We start from the raw sequence: 13,691 nt of genomic DNA, 5'->3' as shown, positions 1-13,691 counted from the left end.
GAACGATCAAAGTTAAGTTCTTGTCTGAAAAATTTTATATTTGACAAGATATCTTTGTGTAATTTTGTTTGAATTATTATCCAAGACAACACCATCATTTTCGACCACATTATTCAGATTGGACAACTATATGCCATACAAACTGACCTATCTAAATCAAGTACTTGTATGAAAATTTTTGTTATTTCACAGGATTTCTTCAGAAATCTCAACACCGAATATAACCCACGTCAGCCCTTCAATATGCTAACAAATTATGCCGATCGAACCACTAGATCATGTTATACAAAAGGAATAGTCCAAATATATTCATTTTTTAAAACCACTTTTGTTATAAGAAATGCACCTGTGAGGGATTAATAACTTCGTTGCAACCAAAAGTGACGTTTTCTTTTTTATTTTCCTATATTTATTTTTTTTTTTTGTTTTTACTTTGCACAATTTTACATGAATATTAAATGCGCTTTGGCGGCTGTGTGCACTGCCTACGCAAAACACGCTGTGACAGCAAGCCAAATAACAACAACCACGATTGCAAAAACATAGCCAACGCAATGCGAAAATTTATGCGGCTTTGTGGCAATTTAAAATCACGCAAATCTACGCGGAGACAAATATCTACCAAGCAAAGTGTAGCCATTAGGCATTAGTTATCGAGTTTTCATCATTGGCAGCAGTTAACGGTTATTTATTTTTCCAAGCACATATATGTGGTGTGAATGAAGGGAACACCGCTGTTAATCGTGTAAAAATATTTAAATGACCAAATTTATAGCTGCGTTTGGTATATTTATTTCAGAACATTTTCCAAAGCGCACAATCATTCAGTTAATTCCGCATATACTCGCATATTCATATATATTATATGTGACCTGGTCTACGCAAAGGGGGCTTAGGTGCGAAAACTAGTTTTCTGGGAAAAGCTGTTAAAAATAATCGTCAGTTTCTCGTTATCTCATTAATTGTTCTCTTTTTTTTTGACACCTAAGCCCCCTTTTCGTAGACCAGGTCACATATATATAGTATACGTGTTAAAAATTTGTTTTTCGTTTGGTACTCTGAAAAATAGGTTCCTAGACACCTCTAAGAAAGGCTCTCCAAAAATCTATTCATAATACCCTATTTTTTTTGATTGAGTTATACAATTCATAAGAAATAAAAAATTTTCCCAAAAATAGTCAAATTTCAACCGTTAATATCTTTTAAACGGTTGGGTTTACGAAAAAATCATAAGAGACCATATTTTAGAGCATTCAATTTCCTACAAAACCTAATTAACAAGATATTTTTTCAAGTAGTTGGAAGCGAGATATAAATTTTTCTATCTGATAATAAGAAAAAATAGAAAACCGTTAGGCGGAGGACCTTCCCGTTACAATTAAAAACTCATATTTGGAGAGGCTTTCTTAGAGGTGTCTAGGAACCTATTTTTGCAAGTACCAATTGAAAAAAAAATAAAATTTTTTTGAATCACCCCAATACGTATATATGTACATGTGACTCTATACTAAATATTGAAACGCACATTTCGCAAGCGTTTGATATTTATCTCCAATATCCACTCTATGCTTTGGTCGCCTGCGTGCCACGAAATCAATAAAATTACCTCATTAAGTGCGACAACGGCCCACTGCGTCGCCTGTTTACTTGTATGTATGGAAGTGCGCATGTGCAGCGTGAAAAATCAGTGGCACGCTACTGCGTTAATTATATGCATTTCTTATGCATATTTATGCTTTTATGCGCATGTCAAGCAAGTTTTCACTCCCCCAACGTACACTGTCTGCATATGTAAATAATTTTGAGGCGTTTTCTTGCTCTTCGCCATTTTTGTCGCCAGAGCTTGACGCTTCATGCTGTGTGGTCCGCCTGTTTTCCAAATTAGCAGACAAATATTGAAATTATTAAGAGTGTTGAGTTGTGGTTTCGCACGCCAATAACTTCATGTAGGTGCGTGGCAATTATACCAATTTGGTTTGGGTAATTGATAATAAACATTTTCATTGTGTTATTAATAAAATGGATAATGATGTTACATATTGGTGAACATTATGCTATTGTAACATATCTGACACAAAGCCTTAGTAAACGAACTTGTTTAAACAATATAGATTGATAACTTATGCTACTTTTGCTAAACTCTTTACTCTTAAAAATTGCTCGTTCATTAACTGGCCGCGAAATTGAAGCATTTGGTATTACTTGCAAGAAACCATAGTTCCAACATAGCATAGAAAGTATTATATGTATTATCAGATAGCTGAAAATTGTGGGATCCCATGTAGATTATTTGAAATATTTAGAATTAGCGGCAATGGTCGTTACCATTTTTATATTTTTTTATTCAGAAACTAATCATTATTATGTATTCACTGCCTTGTACTTGCTCATAAAATCGGCCGATAAAATTTAGTAGTCGATTAAGTATGTAGCAATCAGCCCAACTGCCCTGTGTAATTATATATACTAGGGTGCTTCAAAAAAATTTTTTTTTCAACTCTTACCCCCTCAAATGTTAGTGATTGTTAAAAAAAAAATTCTCCCTCTGTAGCTTAACTCTAAGGGGTCGCTATTTTCGTTTTAGGTTCCCATACATTTTACATAGGAGTTTTCGGTTTTTCATTCAAACTAAAATTTCACCAACTAATTTTCGTTTCTCAAAAATAACCATCACATATTCAGAAAGAAAGCAGCATGTAACTGTTAAGAAATATGTCATAAGCATAAAGACAGACAAAATGTTGAAAAAGGTTAGAGTCCTTAAACTCACTCTGTCACTCCTCACTTAATAAAGTGACTATGATGTTCGACCCACTAACTCTTACAGCATGAGATCTAGCGTTGTCGTGACGGAAAATTATTGCCTCGTGTCTAGTCGCAAATTCTCAATTAATCCCTTCACATTGATGAATTGTTGTCGGTACTGTTCTCTATAAATTTTTTCATCAGGTCTAAGAAGTTTATATCCGTAATATAGCACAGCTCCTCTTTCACGTACGATTTTTTGCTTTTATAGTTGTTGTTGCAGTTGTTATCTAGTATCTTGATGGATGGTAACATCCGAATTGGTTGTCATCGAAAGCATCTAATGGTAATGCGCTGTTTGGAAGGAGTCCGAGCATAGGGAGAGGGTTATTAAATGAGTATGGTTCGCTAGGCGCGCAAAGTGGTCAGAGTCATGCGGGGACTAATTGTACGCTGCACATATATTTGGTATAGCGTGGTCGATTCTGGATAAGTGTGAGTTTAAACTGATACTCTAGATTCTCCGGCATTTGGAGCTTTTCGCTGGTAGTGAGTGGTGGTTTGACTCCAATTGCGCCACTCACTTTGAGGGAGTAGGTGTTAATGCATGTCTAAACTTTGTTCGGTCCGTAGTCTAGTTGGTGTTTTGCTTGATGTCGTCGACGTAATCAAGGAAAGAAAGTAGCTTTCGCTTCAAATGACATGTACTGAAAAAGATGCACAAGGCCAATAGAATTCTAACGTTTGTACGGAATATTGGAACACTAGATTAATAATAGAGATACGTCATCTCCTGGCAAACCGCACGAAGATAGTTATAGACCAAATAGTTAAGTACAATAATATTTGAATATAAAAATTTAACCAAAATTACTGCAGTACACTTAAAGAAAGCTTTGATTTTATAAAAAACGAAATGCATTTGAAAATATAAATATACATTTTTACACAGAAAATAATATTTTTAATTAATCTTTGTGTTTCCCAAAACCTATGTTTCTATATTTTAATTCAACTTACGTAAATTTTATTTAGTACTAAAATTGCTGCATTAATAGTTTTATAAATTTATATTTCCTACCCATGAATTTGCATTCACAAACTTCTGGCACTTCAACCTCACATATTTTCTCTTTATTTGTAGACATTACTTCTCCACGTGGGATCACTATCTGTAAATAAAATGAGACTGTGCGGCAGAAATAGTCAGACACACCCATACACTCGTATCTATGAACACCTCCATCTATCAGCTGTTCGGTGCGAAAGTGCAATTTGAAAACGTACATGCAATTGTGTGGCCGCTTCTTCACCACAGACTTCTTGCAACATTTTAACTTCCAAAAAATATTTTCTTATTATTTCATTCCTTTTCGTGTTGCAACTACACTGTGTTTTTCATTATTCCGCTTAGTTAAATTCTCACGTCAATTACTTGCTGTTACTAGGCTTGACTACGCCATTCACCGCATGCAGCAACCCTACAACAACACTTCCTAATGCACCTTGGCCACTCAGGCGTTCATTCATTCATGCTCTCGTTCGCTCTGCGGTGTGTGTGTTTCCTAGCTGAGTTTGGAATTTTACTTGGATTTTCCTATTTGTCACACAGTCTCTCTTATGTTGCACTTTCTTCCAGGTAATGGCATTCGGAACGAATTTTTCGGTGTGTGCAACACGTGCAAACAACATTTATTACATGTCATCACCGCCATTAGTTTTCCCAAAAGTTTTTTCCCATTTTTCTTCTTCATCTTTTTGTTGTTGTTTCGTTTTCATTTGGGTTATCTGCCAGTCGAGCATCACTACCGTTAATTATTTATTCTTGCGTTGTTTGGCATTTAAGTATTCCAAACATTCCGATTTATTAGCCATGCAACACAGGTTCGCTTCATTTTCTTCTTTGCAACTGTGTGTCTCAGTGCTCGCGTGTGTGTTTTACGCCTTAATGGCGTGTCGAAGGGGCATTAAAAGCCATTTAGTCGGACAAATACCTCACTCAAGTGGACTTAGGTTAATAAAGCCTTGCAAACATATGCTTCCTAAATGTAAATATGTGAGTTTTTGTAGGTGTAGACAACATTTTTAAAAAGTTGTAGAGCATGGGAGCTGTTGAGAAGTCTTTTTTTGAAAAAGTTGGTATTTTGACCCTATAATTTTAACTGATTGACATTGCCTTGTGTGACAGACGTGTTCGAATTTTTGAGCGTCAAAATGTATTTCAACTTTCCGGGCGATGTGTGGCAATGAATAAAATTTTTATGGCCGTGTTTGAATTGAGGCTACTACTTTCTGAAAAAGGATGGCTGCATTGACCAGGGATAATACTAAAAGCACCCAATGGTATAAAATTGAAAACTCATTATTTACAGCCGTTTTGACTTTCAAAGCTTGAGTAAGATTATTAGACTGAAAGCTGCTTAAAACGATGAAATCTATTGCGTTTTAAAGGTCAGATACAGATATGCATGGCAGTTAAAAATAAAACTTGAGAATATAATCACAACTTATAAGTCCCTCTTAAGTCGTCCCCTCCATACTGCGAATGGCAGAGACCGGCAGAAAACCTACACCGGTTAAGCAACGGTTCAATTTCTGAACATTCAGAAGTTGGTCTGAGAAAACTTCTTTGGCGCATGTTTCTCACAATTTTGTTTTAATATAAGTTAGATACTTAAACATGAAAACATTAATATTTTGGTAAAATTTCAAGCATTTATTAATATGAATTATGTTTCGAATGGCTCAAATCATAGTATTGGTATTGGTACTGTTGGCATTGGTATTGGCATAGTAATTGGTATTGATATTGATATTGATATTGATATTGATATTGATATTGATATTGATATTGATATTGATATTGATATTGATATTGATATTGATATTGATATTGATATTGATATTGATATTGATATTGATATTGATATTGATATTGATATTGATATTGATATTGATATTGATATTGTTATTGGTATTGATATTGATATTGATATTGATATTGATATTGATATTGATATTGAAATTGATATTGATATTGATATTGATATTGATATTGATATTGATATTGATATTGATATTGATATTGATATTGATATTGATATTGATATTGATATTGATATTGATATTGATATTGATATTGATATTGATATTGATATTGATATTGATATTGATATTGATATTGATATTGATATTGATATTGATATTGATATTGATATTGATATTGATATTGATATTGATATTGATATTGATATTGATATTGATATTGATATTGATATTGATATTGATATTGATATTGATATTGATATTGATATTGATATTGATATTGATATTGATATTGATATTGATATTGATATTGATATTGATATTGATATTGATATTGATATTGATATTGATATTGATATTGATATTGATATTGATATTGATATTGATATTGATATTGATATTGATATTGATATTGATATTGATATTGATATTGATATTGATATTGATATTGATATTGATATTGATATTGATATTGATATTGATATTGATATTGGATAATGGTTTCGGTATTTGTATTTGCATTTATTATTGCTCTGAAATAATGTTACAATGGTAATCGAGATGACGAGAAAAGTGTGCCGATTTATCTGCCAGCAGATATCTTAATAAAGCATGATAAAGGAATTCCAGTTAAAATTGTGAAATAATCGTCCCTAATTCCAACATAACAATTAAGTTTTATACTACATAACTGACATTAGAAACTCTTAATAACTATTAAACTGTTAACTGAATTGCTTTAATATGATCACCCCATTGACCTACAGCGTCTTCTAGTGCATTGCTTACGCAGAAATCCGTGCTTTACACTTCATTGAACAACAAGTAGTGGTCAAGGCTAAGATGGTAACAATAAAGTTATGGCCGACAGAAACCGTCGTTTCTGTTCAAGGCTGATTGAATTAATCAATAGTCACATATTTTGAATAACTAACTAGAACATTGCATAAAGGATGTGAGTGAAAACCACTTGAAAGTACTATAAAAGGATGGAGCAAAAATTATCGAAAGCATTAACTGCTAATGTTTTAAGCAAAGCGAAGAGTCACTCAAACGATAGTTACAAAGTTGTGTTGGGAAGATAGAATATTGGAAATGGCGTCTTATTGCAGTGCACGAACACACGTCAATTGGTTCACCAAGCTGAGCTTAACATTGCTACTTCTGTTGGTTTTGCGACAAAATGGAACACAAGCACTGTTCGTATATAGCACAGTTATTAGAGATTATTTTCCATTACATGAATTATAATTTATTTTCTTAACTTTTACTTTGAAAGGAAATCGTTTGGTCCGTCCATTAATTGCGGCCCAAACAGCGTGTATCATGAAAGTTGCAAACATGGTCAGTTAACTTTTTTATATAAATCCTTTAAGATTTTAAGGTCTAGAAGACCTTTATTTTTAATTTGATTCTCCATTTTATAGGCAGCTTCATTATAAACTTTAACCCTGAGTTCCGTCCTCCACGCACATTATGTCGGAAGGGTGTGGGGAAGTTTGCCACGAATATGGCGGCAGCAGTGATTGTAAACAGGGCTTGTACTGCAACTGTTATCACCGCTGTAGTGAAAATCCCGAAATCTGTCCATTTTTCGGCAACGGTATATTGGATTTGAATACTAAGAAGTAGATAACGCAAATACAAAATTGTGTTTAAGGCACTTTTCTATGCATAACTGTCTAGACGGCTCAGCAGCATTAGTATGTATGCAGTATTTATACCTATAGTTAGTTTATACAAAAGTTATATTAATATTGTAATAACATTAGATATCTTAGATTATAATATAGTTTTACATTCATCTTTTTAATAGATTATAATTGTAAAATATTTATAAAATTTTTATTATAATTCATTTTATTAAAATTATTAAGAAAATACGAACATAAATATACTTGTATGAGCAAATATTGAATATCGCTTGGCTGTGTTTTAGTTTTTTTTTAATTGTAAAAAAATCGTTTGAAGGATCTTTATTACATTGATTAAATCTAATTTGGTTTTATTTTATATTTTATTTAAATGTAGTAAAATTTTATAAAAATTGTTTTCAGACTATTCAAAATTTCTACTAATCTCCTTTTAAAATGTTTCTCTTAATTATAAAATATATTGTTTAATATCCGAATTAAAGAAATAAAACTACTGCTACTCTTATGTTCTAAAAATTTATTGGTATGCACAGCAAAATTTTTTAGGAGAAAAAATTAATTATTTCTCGTGTTGAATGCGGCTTCTGATATAAAACAAAGTTCTCCATCCGGCAGTGATTCCGGCCTTCTCCGTGGATGAAAATAATTCTGTGTAGACGGTAAAATGCGGTAAAAAATTGAAAATTGTATAAAAGATTTTATAGTTTTCGGTCTGCGAATATTCGATTTTGCTACGGATCAAAAAACCAGTGGGTCATCGCATGAAAGGCTGTGTGCAGAATATGCAGAGAAAAATTGATAGTTATAGAATTAGTGATTTTTAATCATTCATGCAATTTCAAATGGTGCTGTCTCAAGAAAAATTTGTTTCAAAAAAACACTCATGTTCCGAAACTATTTGCCTTACCAAAAAATCGATTCTTTCATTTTTATTAATTAACATTCTCTGGTATTACAGCTTATTTGATTCAATTTCTGCAGTAAAACAGCGTACTGTTACCAACAACAGCATGCTAAAAATTAACCAGAGAATGTTTATTTTGTGTTAATATGTTGTATTCAGAAAATGTTAAAAGTTGAAGCTAACATTCCTACTGTTGTCGCTTTCGGTTTCTGTTAGCATTTAACATAACAACGAAATGTTACCTTACATTTGTTAAAATAATAATATTTAGAGTAAAGAATGGAAAAGAATAAAACTCTCTGCATTAACCAGGGAATGATAATTTTGTATTAACACTCACACTTAACAGTCTCTACTCTTCCAGTTAGTATTGAAAATACCATTTCGCTGTTAACTTACAACTAGCATTCACAACTCATGCACTCGTAAAAATATTTTCTATTTGTCTCAAGAATTAATAGTGAGAACAACAAATCGCTGGCTTTGCACCTGTTTATCCAAGACAAATCAGCCAATCGACAAGCCAACACTCGAACCAGTTGGCCAATAAGCCAAACAGCCAACTAGTTAGCGAACATACCAACATCAAACGCAACAAACGACACAACAGACAATTCAACCAGAGAACATAAATACCTTCTCTGCCGCATCCTCTCATCACCTGCGTGCTGTTTGCCATTATTCCAATGCCATTGCATTCCGCCGACTTTTCAGGTGTTGTACTCGTATGTACTCCAGTTCGGTCTGCACGTGTCTCTCAATATTGTCGCGATTCAGTGTTGAACGAACTTTTGTTGCGTCTGGTCAATGTGAATCGCAAGTTCTGCTTAGCGTGTAAACACCGTGTATTGTACTTACACACGCTCGCAGCTTTGTCGTCGTTGTCATGTTTATCCGGAGCCTACGTTACTCGCTTGAGCTTAGTGTTGTTTATGTGCTTGCTCGCCTACCTGTGCGCTTGGGTCAGGTCTGCAGAAGTGAAGTGTAAACAAGTTTTGCGCCCCAGCTTCAACGCGTGCGCCTAGTTGGTAGGTGTTTTGGACTATCGTAATTGTCGTTGTTGCCTTTGTTATTGTTGTTATTCGTTGATTCAACACAGCTGGGTTTACCTGCGCCTACTCTCTGCGCTCGGCGTGTGTAATTCACTAGTTCGTTGCTAGTTCTCTTGCTGCTCCAAATTCGCCAATGCATTCGCGTTCTAACATTTTATTTGCATCGTTTGTGTTGTTGCAATTGTTGTTGCCGTCATTGCTGCCAACTTGCAATCTGAGCCTTTTCGGTAGGACTGCTATTGTTGTTGCCGCTGCCGCTGCTACTGCTGAGTTTTGTGTTTTGTTCAACAGGTGAATTCAATTGAATGGAAATGTGTCGCATTAGCTTAGTTGTTTTTGGTTTTGCCTTAAGTTGGCGAACCGTAAAACATGCCTATTCTTAAGCAAATTAATATGTGTTGTGCTTGTGTGGGTGTGCGTGTATTTGTTGGTGCGAAACGATATGGGATTAAAACACTTCGTAATCTGAGTAGTGTTTTGGAAGTAATTTTCAACTTGATCGTGACAAATTTTGTTTGCGAACAAAAGTGAAAATGGTTCAAAACAATTGTGTGCAAAAAAGAAAAAGTGATGACAAGAACAAAATATAATACATAAGAAAACAAAAAACAATAACAAAATAAATGCAATATGTATGAATATGAAATCTTTTTCGCATTTATAATGCCGACTTTTTAAAGCATGAGTCTAGAGGATACAAAAAATAGTAATTTTAGAATACAACGGAAAAATACACTAACGGCGAAAATCAGTTTTAAAGATTAAGCATAAATAAAAAATAATTTAAAATGTTGAAATTGATGGAAAAACTAAAATATTGAATTTTTACCTAATTACTAAAGAAATAATCGGTATGTGTATGTGTTTTATGAAATAAAAAATAAAATAAATTTATTTTACGAAACAAAAAATCAAAAACGATTTAAAGGCTGACTTATCCTATGAATTGTCTACTCATTCACATTCGTATAACTGTTTATTGTTAGTGTCGAAAACGAGTGTATACTATTGTAAGAATGCATAGCCATTAGAAATATGCAAAATCAACGCAAATACCATAAAAGCGTATAACCAAATTGAGTATTTAAATAATCTAGGGTTTCAAAGGTGTAAAAGATATAAGACTTTCAAATATGTGATAAATAATATAGAGGGTTTTAAATAAAAAATGATAAGGTGATAACAAAAAACTTAAAAATTTTTCAAAAAAGACAAAGTCGGCTTATATGCGAAAATGTAATTATTATTATAGAACGTGTGTTTAAAAAAATTTAAAAAAAAGCTATAAATAAAAATAATTATAAAAATTACATGAAATAAAAATTTAAAAATAATATATTTAAAAAGTGGTGTTTTTGCATTTAAAAAAGTGTTGACTCAACAACTTTCGTTATGAGCACAAAAAATGTGAAAAAATTACGTTCATTTCGGATAAACAATTGTTTTATTGAAACTTACAACTTTTGGTGCCCGGAAAAATTTTGGAGATTCCGAAAAATGTTTCTTTTTTAATGTTTTAGTGATGCTTTAAACATATATTTCCAATTTATAGGTAATATGTTTAAATTATAATCAATGAAACAACAAAAAATTTTTCGTGAAATTAAAAATAAGAATTATGATCCGAGTGTGAACTGTGCACAAGTGTTACTATTCAGAATATTTCCATACTTATCGAATTTATGTGGAAGTTAATTTCAACAAATGCGTTTCTAGATGAGCATACCAATTCAAAATTATAAAATAAAATAAAACTGATTTACCTATTTGTTATTATTTATCCTAAAGTAAAAACACTTAGCTTAAATAATGTTATGAAAGTGGTGTTGAACTACAAAAAAAAAAATTAAAAATAAATAAACTGACAATAATTCAATATTTTATTATAACTAAGTTAACTTTTATAAAAGTCCGGCTTAACTTCAAAAATATTTAAAGCAAAAAGCTGAAAATAATCCAATATTTAATTATAGCTAAATGAACTTAAAAACTGATTTTAAAAAATAAATCATTAATTATGAAACTATTCTCTACGGTATAAAATCTATGAATTCTAAAATTTAAGTTTTAGAAGTTTCCTGTCATACTCTCTTAAATCGATAAATCTACTTATTGTGTTCTTATTTTAACCAGTCCAAAAAAAAAATCGCGAGTGAAATAAAAAACAGCAGTAGTTCCAGATTCGTTACATTTTTTTTTAAATTCTAACACTTAACTGTTTTTTTATTACAATTTAATGAAACTCACTCAGATAATATGTGAAGAATTACAGTGCTCTACAATAATATTCCAAAATCTGCTTGAAAACGATTTATATGCAAATATAAATATTTCAAGCACTTTTAATAAAAATATAATTTTTTAAAATGCTGTTGTGAAAAAGAGGTGGCTGCGAATTAAATCTATTGGGCTTAGACTAGCTTCGTATATACCGCCCTTTGCGTTTGGTCAAGCCTTGATTGCAAGCAACAGGCTTAAACCACTTGCATTATGCGTGAATATTTTACCAAAAAACTTACTTCCGATATATGTATACATATATTTATATCGAAAATATAGCTCCTTAAGCAAAACCTTAAAATATTTATTTTAATGCAAAACATGCGACGGTACACTAAATAAAACTAAATAAAAAATTTATTTGCTCATTTTATCGGTATTGCCCATTTTATAGTAATACCAAGAGGCTCCCTATGCCTGTGTAATGACAAGACTTATTTTTTCTCTAATAGGTGGCTACTTTCTATATGCCGATGCTACAAGCTGAAATGACCCAATTTACTAAACTACAAGAAATAAAAATCAATGCACAAACTCATTGCTCTCAACGAAAATAAACCAACAAATTGCACATTTATCAATAGATTCCAATAAGAAACCCGTTGCACTATACTAATGAAGTAGCTGCTAACACAAACTTGATGCCTCAAGGCCCACCAAGAAAACAATAAATAAATAGAGTCGGACAGAAGAGCAAATACAAAACTATTATAGCAAACAAAATAAAAATAGTAGCAAGAAACCGGAAAAAAACCTGCAACACTACGCAACGCGAGAACAACGCGCATGCGTCAGCCAATTTGCACGATCCAACAACCAACTAAAGGCTGCACGCTAATGACAAATGCAGCATAGCGATCCAGACACTGTTATGGCCACTGGCCGCTGCTTGTCGTCGTTCTGTTGGCTTTCTAACTGGATGTGAGTTTCTGGCAGGCAACGCAACTTATCTGCTATGGAAAGTGTGCGTACGCGCTTCTTAACGGTACATGCGTGCATTCGCCGCATGTGCAAAAACAGCACCTAATCGAAAGAAAAAGAAAAGAAAGTATCGTTGAGTCTGTGCAGCGGCTGCTTATTCTTCCTCATTATCTTATCTGCACCGACCTACTTGAGAAGACGTTGTCAAGTCTTTATTTTAGTATATTTTATGTTGCTATTTGTGCCACAACCATTGCCGCATTCATTTTATTATCATCTATTTGCATTGTTTTTCTCTCAAGCGCCATTTTTGCGCTGCCGGCTGCTGCAATTGTTTATCTGCCGTTTTCTATTTGGCGGCGCAACAGTTGACCTCATTTCCTTCGACTGCCACTAGCTTGCTGCCGCGCCGCCGGTGCTCATGCAGCTTTTGTGCCGTTAACCAACAATCAGGTTTCCGCGGCAGCAAAAAGCATAGTAAGAACAGCTGTCGTTGCACCCATGCCTAGGCGTTAGAAGCGGATTTCGTTGCCACAGACAGACAGATTATACACATAGTATGTAGGTATATTTATAAACCGCAATGCAAAAGTACTATACAATGTCTCAACGCCGCTGCGAGTTCTCTTTGCTGCCGCGTCTCTTTCCACCAACCCCCACTTGACACTGCTGACGCGCTGTCAATTTGTTGCAAAAGTTGCCAGACAACTTTTACTTAACTGCAGTCACTAGTTTGCGAATTTTAACTGCAATTTTGTTTTTATTTAATTTTTTTGTTTATTTTTCGGTTTTTATTTTTGCTGCCTTTTGCTTTATTTCTCATATTCGCATCAACCGCTAACAACAACTTTGTGGAATTTCGCTTCACTGTTGCAAATTCTGTTATTTTCGGCATTTTCATAGTTTATTTCGATACGTCCATACCGCGTGGGTGTCTGTCTGTCACACATTAATGAAATCAAATTTCCATTGCAAGTGGAAAATATTGATTTTAATGGAAACGTGCATTTTCGTCTTCGCTCTTGCTTGGATAAAAGTGAAATTTGTTGTTGAGTAAATATGTTTTTCGTCTTACTAATTTTTCGTGTC

At 33.1% G+C, this 13,691-nt stretch overlaps 1 protein-coding gene and 1 long non-coding RNA gene across 7 annotated transcripts in view; both read left to right on the top strand.

Moving 5' to 3' along the window:
• The first annotated feature begins 6,821 nt into the window (after positions 1-6,821).
• On the top strand, positions 6,822-7,595 carry LOC126765549 (uncharacterized). Its single transcript, XR_007668497.1, has 3 exons — positions 6,822-6,989; positions 7,070-7,134; positions 7,218-7,595. It is a non-coding gene; the product is annotated as an uncharacterized LOC126765549 (long non-coding RNA).
• A 1,522-nt stretch (positions 7,596-9,117) lies between these two features.
• Positions 9,118-13,691, top strand: part of LOC126751528 (cadherin-99C) — a 418,338-nt gene continuing 413,764 nt past the window's right edge. For 3 of the 6 annotated variants that reach the window (XM_050461859.1, XM_050461866.1, XM_050461864.1), the window contains exon 1: positions 9,118-9,692. The gene's annotated coding sequence lies outside the window, so the exon portion shown is untranslated. The remainder of the gene's footprint in view (positions 9,693-13,691) is intronic. The other 3 variants (XM_050461862.1, XM_050461861.1, XM_050461860.1) reach the window with 2 other exon arrangements.

Source organism: Bactrocera neohumeralis, chromosome 2 (genome assembly GCF_024586455.1).
Source record: "Bactrocera neohumeralis isolate Rockhampton chromosome 2, APGP_CSIRO_Bneo_wtdbg2-racon-allhic-juicebox.fasta_v2, whole genome shotgun sequence".
Classification (NCBI taxonomy): Eukaryota; Metazoa; Arthropoda; class Insecta; order Diptera; family Tephritidae; genus Bactrocera; species Bactrocera neohumeralis.
This window is presented reverse-complemented; position numbering and strand designations above follow the sequence as displayed.